Source organism: Leucoraja erinacea, chromosome 18 (assembly GCF_028641065.1).
Source record: "Leucoraja erinacea ecotype New England chromosome 18, Leri_hhj_1, whole genome shotgun sequence".
NCBI classification, from domain to species: Eukaryota; Metazoa; Chordata; class Chondrichthyes; order Rajiformes; family Rajidae; genus Leucoraja; species Leucoraja erinaceus.
The window spans coordinates 22511066-22530366 of NC_073394.1; the positions used below are offsets into that span (position 1 = coordinate 22511066).

The window sequence follows — 19301 nt, forward strand, 5'->3', positions numbered from 1 at the left end:
CAGGCATTCAGAGGGAGGAAAGTAAGCAGAGAGAGGGAAGGAAGGGTGCAGGTTAAATAACCCGATGGACTGCACATGAAAAATCAGTATGCAAGAGATCTGACAAAAATTGAATGATCATTTTCAAGAAAGGGAAACATGGTAGCAGATGTTTATTGATAACAGCATCTAAAAACTGCATATATCAGAAATCTAATTAGTTTGAGTGCAAACCTGAAAACCAATCTATATTTATTTTCATACATTTAAATGAATGGGAGTTTCTTTACAGCAATGTAATTCAATTTCCTGATACTGAACTTTGCAACCGAGTACAAAGCCTGAAAAATGTTACACACCCTTAAAATAATCAACATTTCTCCAAGATGCCACCTCTTATGAGAGCAAGTCTGAATAAGAATCTGTAGATTTCATTTTCAATATTATATACACAGTATTAGACAGTCCAAAATCTTTGAAAAGTTAAATTACCATTTAGCATATGCTCTTAAAAAAAACTCTGGAAGTTGCTTATATAAAATACCTTAAATTTACAATCCCAAGCCCTGTGACATGTTCTGCTTTTGCATGGCGTCATTTCAATCCAGTTATCCACACCTGCCAGGCCGAGAATCAATGTCTAAAGCTGAAACATTTTAAGAGGGTGACTGTGCATATAGTGAAGAAACTTGTCAAATTCTACTGGAACAGTAGACGTCCGAATATTGTTGCATTTTTTCCTCTGGAACATGTTCAAACTCTGCATGCAACTTGGAAAGGAAATTACGTCAGAACAAATTCAAAAGCAATGAGAACTTGGAAGTGTTGGAACATGCTGCTGTTTGCTCCATTAGATGGCAGCTGTTACTAAAGAGGAAAATCAAATACCCAAAAATAGAACTAAAGATAGTATTTTTTAATTAAAAGCAAAAATTATGTTGTCGACTTCTTTAAGAATTTTAAGCTAGATTTTAGTGCTTAAATTTTAGTGAAAATCTTTTACCTCAACATTTCATAATGAATTTCAACACAGGGAGTCCATTCAACAAGCAGAGCGACTGCCGATGAACAGCTTCATTGTCTGGATTTTCAGACATCACTTATCCATAATACACTTGAATAACGTCTATTATATCTCCCCACGTTGAAAAGTTATCAAATTAAAGATGCTGTTTCATTAGCTAAGCCACTCATTTATTGCAAAGGATTTTTATATTAGTTAATAGAAACAGACACATAGATATGAAACACGCTAGTGACTCACTGCTTGTAGCAACAATGTATTCCTGAATTTTGTATATCCTACAACCAGCTTCTGGTGCCTTTCATAGGATTCAGATCAACCACCAAGCCATGAAACATTTGGCATTGAATCCATGCTGGCAAGAGAGTGTGTGTGTGAGCGTGTGTGTGTATTAGAGTGTGTGCATATTTGTATGAGAGTGATTGAGTGAGTGGGTATATATGAGAATGTGCGACTGTGCATGTGTGAAAAAGAGCATGGGAAACAGGGGTAGAAAAAGGACAACATGAAAAAGGGAGAGCGGGTGAGAGGGAGTAGCCATATAGACATTCACAAGAATGAAGGTAACCAGAGAGGGGCACGGGAGGCAATCAGACAGAGCAGTTGGTGCTGGGGAGATGTGAAAATAACACAATATATGCAGCATCATATACAAAAAGGCTGAACTTTTGGATATTTAGGTGGATATTTAGTCAGGTTACAGTAGCATTTCCCAATACCTTTTGCTCAGGTTCATGGTTTGGAGCATATTTCATGCGTGCCCATCCTCTGGACTGTAGCATTTGGGGGAAATAAAATAGCAAGATGAATTTCAAAACAAATTATTAAATTACAGACCTGGCAATAGATTAGAGATATTTGTTTGAGGATAAGAGAAATACAGGAGAAACCTTTAAGCTATCATGAGAGGCAATCCAAGGTGCAAGGGAAATAAAAGTAAAATTGATAAAGGTAGCCATCTTCTTGATCGTCGTTCAATGTATGTTTTACATTTTTCCTCTTGATTTCACCAAGGAAATTAATATTCCCATTGTTTGTGGGATTATATCCCAGAGTAAACTTCAACACAATTTCTTGGGACCTGACAATGTTTCCCCCTCTACTCTTAAGTCTGTGCCAAACAGCTGGCACCGATCTATACAGACATTTTTAACCAGTCCCTGCAAACATGTACTTACCCTGACTGCTTCAAAGTCTCCACCATGGTCCATGTACCTAAAAAGGCAAGGATTACTTGTCTTAATGACTACAGGCCTGTCGCACTGCCCTCTGCAGTCATGAAGACACTCGAAAGGCTTGTGCTGGCCAAGCTGAAAAATATCACGATCCCCTGCTGGATCCTATGCAGTTTGCATATTGGGCCAATAGAGCTGTCAACCTGGGCCTGCACTTCATCCTACAGCACCCAGACCGTCAACGGACCTATGCTAGGATCCTGTTTGTTGATTTTAGATCTGCAAACGTTCCGAGTTGACTGTGCCTGAACCCTTCTGTCGGTGGATCACCAGCTTTCTGACAGATAGGAAGCAGCTTGTGAGGCTGAGAAAACACAATTCGGACCCGCAAACGCTCAGCATAGGAGCACTGCAAGGCTACGTACTCTCTGCTCTCCTCTACACTAACGACTGCACCTCCATAGACACCTCTGTCAAGTTTCTCAAGTTTGCGGACGACACAACCCTGATTGAACTGATCCAGGATGGGGAGGAAATTGCCTACAGACAGGAAGTGTCACAGCTGGCGTCCTGGTACCATCTCAACAACCTAGACCTCAATGCTCTTAAGACAGTGGAATTGATTGTAGACTTTAGGAGAGCTCCCCCTCCCCTCACCATCAACAACACCACAGTAACATTTGTGGAGTATTTTAAGTTCCTGGGAACCATCATCTCCAAGGACCTTAAATGGGGGGCTACCATCGACTCCACAGTCAAAAAGGCACAACAGAAGATGTATTTCCTACGGCAGCTGAGGAAGCACAATCTGCCTCAGGCAATGATGGTCCAATTCTACACGGCCATCGTAGAGTCTGTTCTCACCTTCTCCATCATGGTCTGGTTTGGCTCAGCCACCAAGCACGACACCTGGAGGCTGCAGCGAATCGTCCGATCAGCAGAGAAGGTTATTGGCTGCAACCTCCCCTCCATTGATGAACTGTATACTGCAAGGGCCAGGAAGCAAGCGGGCAAGATCATCTCTGACCCCTCTCACCCTGGCCACAAACTCTTTGAGTCACTTCTCTCTGGAAGACGACTCTGGACTGTCAAAGCTGCCACAGCCAGACATAAAAACAGTTTTTATCCACGAGTAGTTGCTCTATTCAACAGCCAAAAATCTGTAGCCTCCCTTTGATCTGGTATTTTGTTGGTTCACATGCTTGATCGATGGTGTTTTATCATTAATGTTTTATTATGATTAATGTTTGGTGTTTTCTGAGTCATTCGTAACTGTCATTGTATGTCATGTTGTTACTTGTGGGCGGAGCACCAAGGCAAATTCTTTGTATGTGAATACTTGGCCAATAAACTTACTTACTTACTTACTTAGAACTACCGTTCACTCCACATCTAATTGTTAGTCAACGAAGGAGATATGAATAACTCGCACCATCTGCTCAGGATGGTTTTGTTCAGATGTTCAAGCCTGGTGCAAGTCGATAAACAAATACCAGACAGATTTAAATAATGCTTTTGTGTGATCCTGAGAGTTATGTATCAATATAAGCATTTTTCCACACTCCCAACAGATTGGGGTAGAGTGAAAACTTCAAATGGATCTCTTGACTGCACCAGGGAAGGGAATATTCCGAGTGTGCAGAAAATAAGAAAATGTCCCCGTTAAATATCCATTATGGTCCAGAAATCACTATTGAACCCCTTCGATTGTTCAAAGGTGATGTTGCTGAATTCTCTGTAGCTGTAGCTTTCAAATAGCACACCAGATTAAACTGAAAGTAAGAGGAACATCTGTCACATCTATCCACTGCTGACAGAACTACAGATAGACTGACATCTCCTTCCCTTTTAATAATCGAGAACTAATAATTCATAAATCATATAGCAGTTTTTACGCATTTTCTCATTAGATAATAAACATTCACATCAGCCATATTATTAAAGCATGTATTTGTTAATATTATTAGGAATGCAAAAACACCTTCAACAAGGATTCTGCTAACCACTCCCAAGCATTCACCAAATTATGTGACTAATTGTAAATATTCTGCACCTGTTTTCATAAATGGGCATGGTTCAAATGTTAAAACATTAAAGGAGGACATGAAACACCTTGTTTTCCTTTAACTCTAGAAAAGGATTAACATCTGAACAAATTAGCAGGCCTCAAGGTAAGTTTCCAAATCCAGATTGCTAAAATGCTTCCAGCAAAAGAAAATCTCGAAATTGTGTTATAGCCAGTCCATCAGCGTTGCACAAATTCTCAAAATTCAAATTGTTAAGACTAAATTTATGAGCATTTATACAAAATGTATTCATGGAGTTCTGAAAAGCAAAATTTTACTTGACACACTTATGATTAGTGTTTCCAAAAGAAATTTGCATTGATTTAGCAGAACAATGCAAAAAAACACAAAACATTGTCATGAACAGATGTGAATGGTCAATTATACATCGTCCATTTGAAATTTTAGCACTCATGTCCTGTCAGACATCAGCTTCACCATAATTTAGATGCCAGTAACAGTGACATTTTAAGAATTCCAAAAAAAACATATCTTAATTGCTTAAATGGCAGTGTAGGTCAGATACTGATCTTTTATTTCTTAATTTTCTATTCTAATCCAGTTGATTAGTGAGTTGTTGAGATCCCGCGCTACAAACTTCCATCCAAAAAAGCCAAAAGAAAGAAACCTTATTTTGGGGTTTTGGCAATACCACATTTTTCTCCACTCAAAGACTAATAATTCAAATGTCCTAAATAAAGTTTTAGATGAAACTGTAAAAATCAAACAATTATGGAATTCAGAAGAGCATTATTGCATTAACACAGAGAATTGCCTTTTGTATCTTTTTACAGGCTTCATGATGTCATGAGTCCCCTGGCTATGAAAGAGCAGAGGAGCAGGCCAAATTGAATAGGCCTTTCAAAGACTTAGCACAAACATTAAGAATGAAATGGTTTTGTTCCCTCTCAAAAGCCTGAGCTGGAGCTTGATATGTTAGTTCATAGCTGTGAATATGCAGTAGACACAATTCCAATGATGCATCAACATAGCAGTTGCTAAGATACCACATTGTAAGGCTTCTAGCAGTAAATGCTTGGTCTTCTTTAAAGCATTTCAATGGTTCGAGAAAAGTGTAAGCTCGGGGGGGGGGGGGGGGGAAGAGAGAGAGAAGTGGGGAAGAGATTGACGTAACATTGGAAAAGTGGAATGATATAGAATTAGTGTGGTCGATGGGGTGAAGGGCCTGTTTCTATGCTGAATCTCTAAACTAACACGTCAGATCCTGGGTAATATGCATCTTAATTTTATGTATGCATCTGAGTTCAATAACCTTTACCTCTTGAGCCTAATATTAAAAAATTATTCTCACTAAATTTTCAATTCACGTAGCTGTAACAGCTTGCTTTTTGGAGGATTGGGTAAGGTAGTACCAGAATTAACATTGTATAGAATCACATTCCTTTAGAACTCTATTAATGCTGAGGATTTAAAATATACTAGACCAGGTACGGACCCATTGGGCCCCGTCCCGCAAGGCAATATTCCACCACTGCCCCATAACACCCAACTGCGCAGGCGCGGCAGAGGGGTTCCCGTTGTGACGCCAGAGATCCCCAATATGACGCGAGTCACGGCAACCCTCCCCCAACTGCACCTCGCCATTCCTCTTCCTACCCCCTATCCTCCTCCATTCCCCCTCATCCCCAGCAATCCCTCCCCTCTTCACCCTCCCTCATCTTTCCCCTCTCTTCCTCCCTTCCCCCACCCCCTCCCTCACCTCACTCTCTCTCTCCTTTCCCCTACCGTCACTCCCTCCATAACCCCTCTCCCCTCCCTACCCCCTCCTCTCCCTCTATCTCCCTGCTCCCCATTCCTCACCTCCCCCCTATCCCACTCCCCCACTCACCTCACCCACTGCCCTTCTCTCCCATTGGGTCTGCTCCCCCAATGCACCCGTCCCTACCCCTAGCCCCCACGGGAGGCGTGGTCATCCAACTCAAACTGTTCCTAAACGTAAGATTCCAGCACTCCCCTGCCTCCCTCAGAAGTGGGCTTTTAAAAAAATTCCATCTTTCTCCCCTCTCATAATTTTGCTTCTTGTACATAATTTGGCATTGAATTTACTATTCTGTTTCAAATTTCCTGTCTCAAAATGCAATTAGTTAAGATATTCAATGGTTTGTCCTGTTCTACCGACATTAATATCGAATCCTTGTACATTTCAGAGCATCCAAGAACAAGTGCAGTTTACAGACTGTGGCTTCTACTCATCACTAATCACAAAATCCTTTTAGTGAATAATTATGTGGTATTTTGAAAGAAAGCAAAATTTATGAAGGGAGAAAACAGCACAGACAAATGATGAAAGTGGACCAATACCCTTTAATAACTACGCCTGGAGTGATTGAGCGGCCAAATGGAATGAGGAGTTTATCGGGCAGCGGTGACCCCTGCTCTCATGTATGCCTCGGTGTTACATGTTGCGAGAGACCAGGTGAGGTAGAAATTCAAGATGGAGAGTTCCTGGGAAAAGAATCTATGCACATTGTGGGTATAAAGCAAAGAAAGGCCTGTACCAATGATCAAGATAGAAACTTGAATACTGCCACTGCAGTTGATCTAATTACATTTGATTACATAAATAAATCAAAACAATATTGAAGATTGTGGTTCAATGGTGGCCAAAGGTTGATGGGGAACAGATTAACCACAAACCAGTTATTTTTTTTAATTAAGTCATGGGAGTTGCTTTTAACACAACTACTATTTATTGTCCCTTATAATGTGGTTGTGAACCATTTATTGAATAATAGCAAAAGGAAAATATTCTCACTGCTGTTAGACAGGGAACTCAGTGATTTTACTTCCTGTGATATTGCAGAATAATCATATATTTCCAGGATGACATTTGGCTTGGAGAGAACTTGCTACCCATCATGTAAACCAGCGGAACTTGCAGATTTCAGGAGCACTGTTGAAGATGCCTTGGCAAACTGTGCAAACATACCTGATCAGATACACATTGCAACCAAACTAATGGCTGCGGAAATGGATGTTTAATTTTGAGTAAGGGAAAAGAGCTGGATTATTCAAAGTGGAGAAAATACATATTGTATGACTACACCACAATCATAGTCCACAAGAAGCAAAACATAAATCCCACGGTTCAAATGGAAGCATTAACAGAGAGAGATCCTTGGAAATGGAACAATTACACATTGAAGGGATCTTAAAATTCACAGCATGATCCTATATATTCACATTCATCTATAATATGTAACTAATTGTCATATATCTGTAACATTGCATGAAAATGGTTTCCAAATATTGTATGAACCACAATAGACATTTCAGACAAAAAGTAGACACAAATGTATAATAGCTGTTGATGCCATCTCCAAAAAGGTAAAACAAAAGACCTGTGGCTTGTATGGAAGTAACTGTTTTTCAAGTATATGTTGATAGAGTTTCTAACATTTTAAAATCCATTTTTTTCCAACATAATAGATGAACATATTGGGGGGAAAAAACATGTGCAAAATCAATATAATCAATTCTAGAATTATATTGTCCCTCTTGCTCAATGTTAACAAAATAGCAAATCAACTCTAGTACGAGATGTGTAAAGGAGAAGAATCAGGATCCAAGATTCTTCCTGTTTATCTAATAGCAGTGCTTCTTCATTGTAGTGTCATAACCAAATTCCCCAAAATAAATTATATCCAGTTGGCCCCATATTTACACCAAAATTGAAACTGTTAGAGATGATTTTTAAAATCTTACCATTTGACCTCTGATGATGCATCGCACAGCATTGCAGTGAAAATAACAGGAAGGTTTCTTTCAGGAGAAATATTTCAACCAATCGAATTTCTAATTCCAGTTGTATGGAATGCTTTGGCATTTGCAGGAAACACAGCCTCATTAATTATATCAGATTAGCAGTGATCTTCAAACTGCTGGGTATTACAATTAAAAAGCATCTTACCCATGGAAATTAAAAGTATTCTTCAGATAAATGCTAAAACAAATGTTTCACTAACAGCACTTCACTGTGATTAGTTTTTAAACAGTATTGAACTGCAAGCTCTAGCAGTAGGGAATGCTTTCCACAAACAGTATTTCAAGTCTCCACATGGGTTGTATCCTTTGCCGAACATTGATTCTGGCTTACTCCGAACCTGTAATGTACATTAAAGGAGAACTGTCACCATGACAACCTACCTCGCAAGATGCTAAAGCATGTTTATTTTATAACAAATGATACAACAGGAACTTTGACTCCATGATGACAACACATTGCCCGTTTTACCTGGTTCACTAAATCTATATAGAATTAAAATAATTTATTTACATCACAATTGATCGTTTAAAAAGACTATGACTTGAATTGAAAATTGCCAACATGACTCCAAAGGAACACTACCACCTATTTTGCCAGATGTTGGTATTGTGAAAGAAACAATGCATTTCAGGAAGCTGCTACCAATATCAGCACTCACAAGTCATTCATGGGATAAATCGTATATGAAGATTAAACCCAATCACAATAAATCCTTAGTGATTTTGTTATTCCATTGTATGTTCTCATCCAGACCTTTCTGAGTGAGATTGGTAATTAGTATTATATTAGAGTAGTTTTATATTGTGGATTCGTTGGAAGATACCTCCATTCCCTCCTCTTCTCAAGACAGAGACTAAATGGGAGACATAGAAACAAGGAACTGCAGTTGCACGTTTACAAAATAAGACACAAAGTGCTGGAGTAACTCAGCATGTCAGGCAGTATTTATGTAGAATATAGATAAGTGGTGTTTATTTGCAAATACTAAATCTTAGTAAATGCAGTGATGCCAAAATTTAACTAAGCAGGTTGAAACAGCAAAGGGAAATGGCCACTAAAATAATCCAGTTATAGGCCTAAGTGTCTCTGCTCTGAAAATTCAATTAGATCATGGCTATTCAACATCTTAACTCCATTTTCCTGCTTTGTTTCAGCAATCCTTGTTTAATGAAAAGCCACTAATCCTAATTTTGAAATATTCAGTTAGGCTCATTTCAACAGCATATGTAAATAGTGAGATTGTGAGAGAGAAGAGGATAGAACATAGAAGAGTAAAGTCGTAAGAAAAGTGGTGGAACCTGGTTTAAAGGAAATTGCAACGGGCTACTTGAAAAGTAATTCAGTAAAACCATGTTTATCTATCATTTCACTAACACACCCCAGTAACTGGCACTTCAAAGAGAATGCTGGGGCCAAAATAGAGGCTCTGTCAGGACTGGCACACTGAAGGAATGCTTACTTATCATAGAGAAAGTGCAGGAAAAGTTCACCAGACTGATTCCTCTAATGGTGTATCTACCTTACATGGGGAGGTTAAAAAAACTAGGCCTGTACTCTCACCCCATTAGAAATAGCTGCAGAAATGGGCCATTCACATTTTGAGGCTCGCTGCTATTCAATAAGACCGTGCCGGATCTAATCTTGGACTTAACATAATTTCCCCCGCTCTTTTCTCATACCCATTAACTCTCATGCTTCAAATGCCAGTTAACCTCAACCTTGAATGTATTCAGTCACCATCTTCACAGCTCCAAGCTACAGAAAATTCCAAGGAGTCCTGACCCTCAAAAGTAATTTCTGCTCACCTACTTTATTTGAAATTCTTTATTCTGCAAATAAGGTTCTTGAGAACCCCACTGAGGAAAAACATTCACCCTGTCCATCCCTTTCAGAATTTTTCTATGATTCAATACAATCACCTTTCATTCTTCTAAATACCTTTGAGCATGGGCTCAATCGTTTCATATATTAACCTACCGACCTTTCCTGCGCTATGTCCAAGGCGACTATGTTTTCTTAGATACAAAGACCAAAACTGCATTCATTATTTAAGATTTGTTCATACCAACATTCTGTGAAATTGCATCAAAGGTTCCCTTCTTTTTCACTCCATACTTTTTCCAATAAAGTCCAATAATCAATCTGACTTCCTATATACTTGCATCAACTGTACGAAAAACTTTCTGGTTCCTTTCATGCATTAGAACCGCAAGATTCCTTATAATTATAAATATTTTGTTATTTCATTTCACTTAAGTAATAATTTATTTTTACATTCTTTCTTCCATTCACTTATCTATATCCATTCTATCCTTCTCATTACTTACAAACCCATGTGTTTTTGTAGCATCGGCCCAATATAGCTGCAGTACACTCAGCCCTTTCAATATCTTTAACATAATTGAGGCACCAGCACCAATCCCCGTGGCACTCCACTAGTTAAAGATTGCCCAGCCACAACTTATCTATTCATCCCAACCCGGTTTTCTGTTAGTAAGCCAATTCCCTTGTCTATCAATTTCTTATCCTTAACATTGTGCGGTTTTATCCTACACAATAACTTACTTATTCCATATTTGATAAAATGCATTCTGAAAATCCAAAAACTCTACACCTCTGGATTCTGAGGATGTCACTGGTTCTCCTTCAATCATCCTATTTATTGCATCCTCAATGAACTTTGGAAAATTTGCCAAACACAATTTCCCTTTCATTAAAACCACTTTTTTTATAATATAGCTATGGCCGTTAGTTGTAGAGAACCCCATTGGGGGAAAATATCCACCCTTTCAATTCCTTTCAGAGGGGAATGTTCCTACTTCATAATTTTATGATTTTTAAAATCTAACACTTCCTTAACAATGGATGTCCATATTTTCTCAACGTTAGATGTTTGGCTAACTGGCCTATAGTTTTCCACTTTCTGTTTCCTTCATTACTTTGAACAATGGCCTCCATTTGCAGCTTTCCAGGCCTTTCTAACCTCTCTAAACCTAGCAATTTTGGCAGATTACAATCAATATATCCACTTCAGCTACATCATTTTAAAACAGGTCACCAGGTCCAGAGGAATTGTTGGTCTTTAGCCTTTAGGTTCTCGAATAATTTATTTCAATTATAAAGTTTGTTAAGTTTCCCCCTTTCTATAGTGCATGATTATCTATTATTATTGGCAATTTATTAATGTATTCTACCTAGAAGACCAAATGAAAATAATTAAAATCTTTGCTATTTTTCTATTTCCCTACAGTAATTTCAGTCTCATCCTCCAAGGGAGCAGCATTTACTTTAGCTACTCTTCCTTCTGTGCATCTATCTACAAAATCATCATTATCCAAGAAGGATAGGCCCATGAACTGCCTATGGATAACAAGAAAGCCACATGTAACTAAAGCCCACTAAACCTAATGCATACCCCAAATCATCAAAACATTCTTGTAGCGTTTTGAAAGTATTAACATGCATTAATAAACATATTGAGGTGTTTATGTACCTAAGAAATGGTATTAGCTGATAAATACGTCAAATTAATCTATTTGTATTTGCAAGCAACTACAATGGCCTCCATAATGTTTGGGATAAAGACCCATCATTTATTTATTTGCCTCTGTACTCCACAATTTGAGATTTGTAATAGAAATCTGTATATATTTTGAACTGCAAAGTGCACATGTGCAAATGAAAACTGCCCACCATCAGCAGGGAGCCACATGGTACAAGAGGTCTGAAACCTAATCACAGTTTTTATGCAGAAATTGATTGGTTCCTCAACATATATGTGGAGGCATGTATAATTAAAGTTTAAAAGACATTTAGACAAGTACGTGGATAGGAAAAGTTTCAAGGGATTTGGTCCAAAATAGGCAAATAAGACAAGCTCAGATATACAACTTAGTCAACATGGATGAGTTGGACCAAAGGGCCTGTTTCCATGCTGTATAGCTCTACATGTGTAAAAAACTGAGATAGGCTGCAGATACTTTTACAAAAACATAATATCAAGATCAATTTGCCATCTATTTCTATGCACATTACAGATAATCTAGTTAAGAATAATTCAATAATCATATCCTAGTGAGATTTCTGGGCCTGCCATGTTAATATGAGCTTTCTGAGACAGTGACAAATGTTGAACAGCATGTTGGCACAGCTGTTTATGCTGCTCCCTCATAGTTCCAGAGACACAGATTTAATCCTAACACTGGTTCTATTGGTGATAATTGATAAATTTGCACATTCTTCCTGCAATTTTAAGGGGTTTTATATTTACTATATGGATATATTGTCAAAAATCGGATTTTCTTTTTATACCTCTGAAGAAGTTAAACCTTAATGAACTGCTGCTGTATTATTAGTATAAATTATTCAAATGCAATTTCTGTTCCCTTAGTCATCTGATTTTCTGAAATAAAATTCTGTTTCATTACTACCCCTTGGGTGAAAGAGGCCATTTCACCATTTATACACTGACTTTGTTCTCTCTTCCCCTTAAGTCACTGGCTGGGCAGAACTGCATGAATGCATCAGCCAAAAAAGTAGTCTTGAATTCTGAAGATCTACAGGCTATTGACCAAATGCTTCTCGTTGGTGCATACTTTCCTGTTTCACTACTATCAGAATTAGGTATTATGTTTGGTTTTTAAATCTTTTTCCAGAAACAATAAAGTTAACCATATATGGCAGTCTAAGTGAAATCAGTTTATTATCAAGTTAAGATCTTTCCATCGGTATGGCTCACTCAGCAACTATCTTTAATGTTTGCCCACTGCAGATGTGATTAATATTGTTTTTGGTAGAACAAGTCAGTATATCTCAATCTTTATTGCAGTGAAACGATGTGGCAATGTGTCCACAAGCATTTTAATGACAACATAATTCCACATTACCAAATATAATTGAATCTTCCACAGGGAATTAAGAATCAGAAAGTAATTCTCAATTAAGTTTTCTCTTATATAGCACCTCCATCATCAAATTAAATGATATTGCAAATCGGTAAATGCAGTATTCCAATTATATATATTTTAAATTAAGAAACAGATTTATATTCCAATTCAAGCCAGCAGTTAAGCTCTAATGTAGTTAGGTTTTATTCATGCCAAGAATTGTTGTGCTTGTATTTTTAATTTAGCAACTTAATTGATTGGACAGGGTTCACATTGAACCATTCAACAAGTTTAACGGAGACAAATCAAATTTAGAAATCTAGATTGTATTTAAAAAACTTTAAGCCTGTGGGAAATGGAAGGACTTAGAAGGATTGAGGATTCCAGTTATGAAGTCCAAAATGCAAAGTTAAACAGGAGACGGTGCTGTGTCAGGGATTAAAGAAAGAAGAAATGCTAATAAGAAAACTGCAAATGCTGGAATCTGGAGCAAAATACAAAGTGCTGTAGGAAATCAACAGGTCAAGCTGCATTTCTGGAGGCAAAGGACAGATGGTATTTTGTGTCGTGACCCTTCAGAGTCTGCTTCAAAATGCTGTTTGTCCATTCCCTCCACACAAGTTGCCTTACCAGCGGAGTTCCTCTGGCACTTTATGAGCATAAGAGGCACTAATGACGGTGAAGTAGTCACAGCAACAAATAACAGAAAAACGTCTTGCCATCTACAACACATTAGATTTTTAGTCTGGTTAAAAACTCCTCCAGTATACAAAGAAAGCGCAAGGGAAATTTGTTTTGCCAGATAAACAATTCCTCCAGAGAAATAATGGGTGGATGCCACTACCATTATCTCATATTATTTGACAGGAATTTTAAAAAGATTTAAAAATAGAATACAAATTGACATATATTTCTTATAACAAATATCCAGAATTTTCCATTTACACAAATGAAACAATAAAAATTTGTGTTTGATCTAGAAACTTAGTATAGTCAAAGACTTTATCTCATAGGTAATATTTCTAATATTCAGACAGTAATTCTCCTGTTACACTTGTGCAGTGGCCAGAATTTAATGAGCTTCAATGTAGTCTAATAAGATTTGTCTGTAATTTTAACCCAGCAAGCCAGTTATTTTACGTGGCATGCTTGTAAAGGAACACAAAAGGTCAAAGGGGCATTGCAAAGTTGTTCAGCATTGATTGCCCTATACAGTGCAGGCAAGGAAGTCTACTTTCTGATTTTAATCTAGATTGAGTTTGCTGATTTTGGCTGATTGGATGGCGCCATCCAATAAATAGCCTCATTTCACCTCACCTATCAAATGAAAAGCTAAGACGATATGGATTTCCAATAAACCCTGCCAGAAATGTGCACAAATGGCATTAGCCAGATTAGTCCCCTACAAGCAATAGATTACATTTTTGTCCATTTCCATGTGGTATGGTGGGAACAGCTGATGTGTCTGTGCAAAATTTGGAAATTCCCCCGTGTATTCTGTTTTCCTCCCACATCCCAAAGTTGTTGTAGATTACTTGGCTATTACAAATGAGTGAAAATCAATGGCATGTGGTAGAGAATGGGTTGGAGGAAATAAATAGGATTAACAGGATTGTTCTGAGAACCAGAAGAGACTCAATGGGCTGAATGGTCTTTTTCTACATTGTAAGTAAATGTGAATAATCACGGTTGTTTATGACCGAAATGAACACATCTTATTCTCTATGTATTTTGTCTATGGAAGTCAGTAAGGAATCTAATTTCTACAAATAGGATAGTTCTAATTGATTAGATTTAATCAACTAATTAAGATCCCCACTTACAGATCAACAAAAGATTAAAATAATTCACACTTGACAATCTGCCAAGTCTTGATGGGAGGTGCACTAATTTAATCTGATTAATCAGATTATATGCAATAATATCCTGTATGTGTATCTGAAGAAGGGTCTCGACCCAAAACGTCACCATTCCTTTTCTCCAGAGATGCTGCCTGTCCTGCTGAGTTACTCCAGCTTTTTTGTGTTTATCTACTGCAGGTGTTGTTTGAGAGTAAATGAGAAACATGAAAAGCCAATAAGAATCTCAAAGCAGTAAGATTAAAATTAGATTAATCCACACACTGTAAATAAATGGTCTTGTTATTGTGCCTCAGATGGATAAATGATCCATTATCATAAAATCGCTTCCACACTCTTGAGCAACACTGCAGTAGTTCTGCTGGAAATACATTTATAGGCAATGGTTAAACAAAAATAAATTGCCATCCATGCTTTGTGCATTGGCTATGTCACAATTTTTGAGTCATTTTTTAACCAATTTTCAATAATAGCCCCATCCTGTGCTAACTTTTGCTTGTCAAAGTACAACCGATCTGCTCCATAAATTCGCTAACACTGTTGCAGTTCAGTCGTCCCCTATATTTAGTACTGTGACGAATGACATTAAATTCACATAAGACTGATAACAATTATAAAAGTGGGGCGAGAAATGAACTAAGCATGCATATATGAATTTTGAATTTAAGAATATTGTGAGAAATCAGGTGTTACAGACGACCTGTAATTGTATGCAATTACAATCAGACTCCACCTTAAAGAACAATACCAACCCTACTCAAATTTAGGGATAATTAAAAATCTTTATGTGAGCACAATTCTCGCTGCAATATCTTTTAGAAGTATGTCACTGTTATTGGAGTCCAATCATAACTGTCCCAGGATTATATTCCAAGAGCTTCTCTGGCCATTATCCATGGCACAACTGTCTTCCATTTCTTCATTATCAATCTTCTCTCCCTGTGAAGGTCAGATGTAAAAACATCTGCAGATCAATCTCCTCAGATAACAATAAATGTTTTGCCAACATAATAGTACCAGTGTGTTTAATGAATAATTGGCATGTATTTAAAACCTTAAGACCACTGGAAGTTGGCAAAGACGTGTGAAAAGCCGGGGATAGAGCAATTCCCAGAATCAGAGTCATACAACACAGAAATAGTTACAGTGCTGGAGAAACTCAGGTCAGGCAGCATCTATGGAGAAAAAGAATGGGTGACATTTCAAGGCCACTCGAAATGTGACCCATCCTTTTTCTCCAGAGATGCTGCCTGACTCGATGAGCTACTCTAGCACTATCGTTGGTATTAATCAGCATCTGCAGTTCTCTCTTTCTACTTTCCATGCGCCGTCCAAAGGGGGCGTGCGAAGGGTGTAGTCTCACCCCCTTTTTTTTCCAAGGTAAAAAACATTCAGAGTGAAAAAAAAATTGGGGCGCAATATTATTTTATTCGACACATGGACAGAGGGAGCCGTGCCTTTGGGCTCCTTGGCACTCATGCAGCTGTACAGCCACTGGATGACCCTGGCGTTGTGCTCGATGACCAAGGAGACAGAGGGCAGAGGCAGGTTCTTCCCCCAGAGCGGCTCGTTGTCGCTATCGCTGCTGCTGTGCTAGGTCAGCTGAGCGGGGGAAGAGGGGGTGTTAGGGGGGGAGAGAGATGGGGAGGGGGGGGAAGAGGAGGGAGAGAGAGGGGGGAGAGAGAGAGGGGGGGGAGAGAGAGGGGGGGGAGGCCCCTCTCATCATGGAATTAGAATTTGTTATAATAATATGACAGTAAAATAAGTTAGTTTGAAAGCGATCATAGTAATGTAAATGCACCATTTAGTTTGACTTCAATTTCCATGATGGAAATTGAAGTCGAACTAAATGTATTCACATCACTATTCCATGTTGAAATTGATGTGATGTGAAGTTGTTAGGTCAGGACCATTAAAGGTGCACTGCACACACTAACACAGTCTAACAGCAACAGGCAATCAAATCAACACACAACACATTTTCTAAAAAAAGGTTTTCTTTACTGCAAAAACGTACAGTATTTTATTTGCAGTTTTTGCATGCTCGTTTATAACATTTTGCATAACATTTTACAACAGTACAACTTGATTGTTAAAACAAGGCCAACTTTAATTCCTGATTTAAAAAAATGTATGCAACAATGACCCCAATCATCCCATTCCACCCACTCATTACTCTTGACTCAACCAAAATTATTTCTGAAATATTGATGCAAAAATGCCTCAAAATAAGGCTCAGAATGCACCAGAGAGCATCTAAAACCCCTGAGCTTCCATGGCCCTTAAAAGAACCCTGGACACCAGCCACGAGGGCCTTCGCGTCGTGATGTGCACTACGCACACATTATTCCACATAACATTTTTGTAATCCTGTCATGACACCACCCTTTTTGAAAAGCTTCATACGGGCCTGCTTTCTAACACAGAAGCAGTGTTCTATAATCATGACTGCCATTAGGTACCCAGTTACTAAACCAACATTTGGTCAATAGCTTTCTATACACTGGAAATTCAAATGCTCATCAAGATACGTCATGAAGGTATCCTTAGAGCTAAAGCTTCAACCAACACTGAGATTCATAATTCAAATGTGCACACTACGAGTCGTTGGCATCAAATTTACATGTAACTGTGATTACAAGCTTGTTCTGTGAAACACATGATATTGCACTGTCAACATAAAATCCGACTTGATAGACAGGTTAAAAAATTTAGACAAATCAAACCATGCAGTGAAAAGCTCAGCTATGAAATTGCCAAATACGGTAATTGTAATGAGATCATGAGTAAGTGTAAATTACCCTCTCAAGAACGTGAGCTGTCTAAATTTAGTAATATAATGTCCTCTTTCATCTTTATTTTTAATCTGTCAACTGCTAGCACAGAACCCACAGGACCATCAGCTATGAAATTTTATAAGATATTCAGATATCTGTGCACAAGTAAGGTATGTTTCTTAAAGGTTTCTCTTTGCTGGCTAAAGGATTCATCCTGTAATTGTTACAGTTGAAAAAGATGTAATTCTGGGATTAAAATTTCCACTGCACAAATGTCCTGTGATTCATAACGTACAATTTTCTATAATTTTATTTCACACGCCAAATTCTTCCTGGGTTTCCTGATCCATTATATTGATTAATACATTATCGACCAAGACTCAAAGGTAACCCAGTATCATGCAAGGAAACAAATGTCACCTACTGCTAGAAAACAGAATCTGCATTCTACTTCACTTGTTATCCATGATTCACCGTTCTTGGTGGAATCAAAGGCAGCAAACTTAACAACTATCTGAAGTGGTTGGGGCTGAAGGAGGATCCTGACCGGAAACGTCGACTGTCTATGCCCCCCTCAGATGTTGCCTGACCTACTGAATTTGCAGCACTGTCGTGCATAACCATCAACCAAGTTAAAAGCTGGGACCTACAACAAGGTTACGATATATTCACATGTTACTGTATCATTGACAACTCACTGTCTCGTTCCTTAAAATAATCAGACAAGTACACTGCGCTAGATCCCTTGGATCAAAGGCATTACATTCCTAGCATGCAACTCTTATTTTACACTCTTCCCGAGTTCAGATGAATGATATGTTAACCAGGTCTCCTTTTACACAGATGGTGTCTGACCCACTAAGCATTTCCAGCATCTGCAGAATTCTGGTTTGAGACTCTTCCAAATTTCCTCCTGCTCTCGTTCTCAAAACTTGTCCTTTCTCAAGAACTGGCCATTTATATGGGTTTGGTGGCTCCCCACAACTAAGAAGTATGTCATCCCCTGTTGGGATTATTCATGCACCAAACCTTAAATATGAGTGCTGGTGTACTACTAGATCATATTAGCAAATACTTGCAACTTAACATGAAAAATGGCTAAAATGTAATATTTTTCAAATAACCTGCACTTTATTAAGTAAAACTACACACATTTTGTTAAAATAGATGTCTAACACCAATAATTATCTCAAAATAGTTGTAGAAACAAATACAAATGACAACACCTCTTATGTTTCAATATGAACATAAAAAAGGCAACACTGTGCAAGCACAAGACACTATCAAGCCATTCACTAGTTTATCAAACTGATTATTGGTATTGGTTAATTAATGTCACTCGTACCAATATACAATGAAAAACTTTGTTTTGTGTTTTTGGGCAAATCATACCATACATAATACAATCACACCATACATGAGTACAACAGGTGGTACAGAAAGATAAAGGAAACAGCGTGAATAATGGTGTTACAGATACAGAGCAAGAACAGACACAAAGTAGAAAGGTTGTAAAAAGGTAAATTGGGAGATTGGGAATAAATCCTTAGCATAAAAGAGAATACATCCTTAGCATATAAGAAAATATAGCATATAAGAGGATCATTCAAGAGTCTATGGGGAGAAAGCAGCTTCTGCCCATTCAAATGGATATAAGAGAGCTCATAGAACTTCTCTGCTTAACTAAAAACAATTTATCTCTATATCTTTGACGATATTCACCTCACACCTAATTCTACCAAAGACAA

General features: G+C 38.0%; 1 protein-coding gene across 5 annotated transcripts in view; it reads right to left on the minus strand.

Annotated features, from left to right (window-relative positions):
* dagla (diacylglycerol lipase, alpha) overlaps nt 1-19301 on the minus strand; it is a 174089-nt gene that overhangs the window by 71889 nt on the left and 82899 nt on the right. Inside the window, exon 1 of one of the 5 annotated variants that reach the window (XM_055649553.1) lies at nt 524-1179. The exons of the other annotated variants lie outside the window; for them this stretch is intronic. The gene's annotated coding sequence lies outside the window, so the exon portion shown is untranslated. Of the gene's footprint in view, nt 1-523; nt 1180-19301 lie in introns of those variants that run through there. 5 annotated transcript variants of the gene reach the window in all.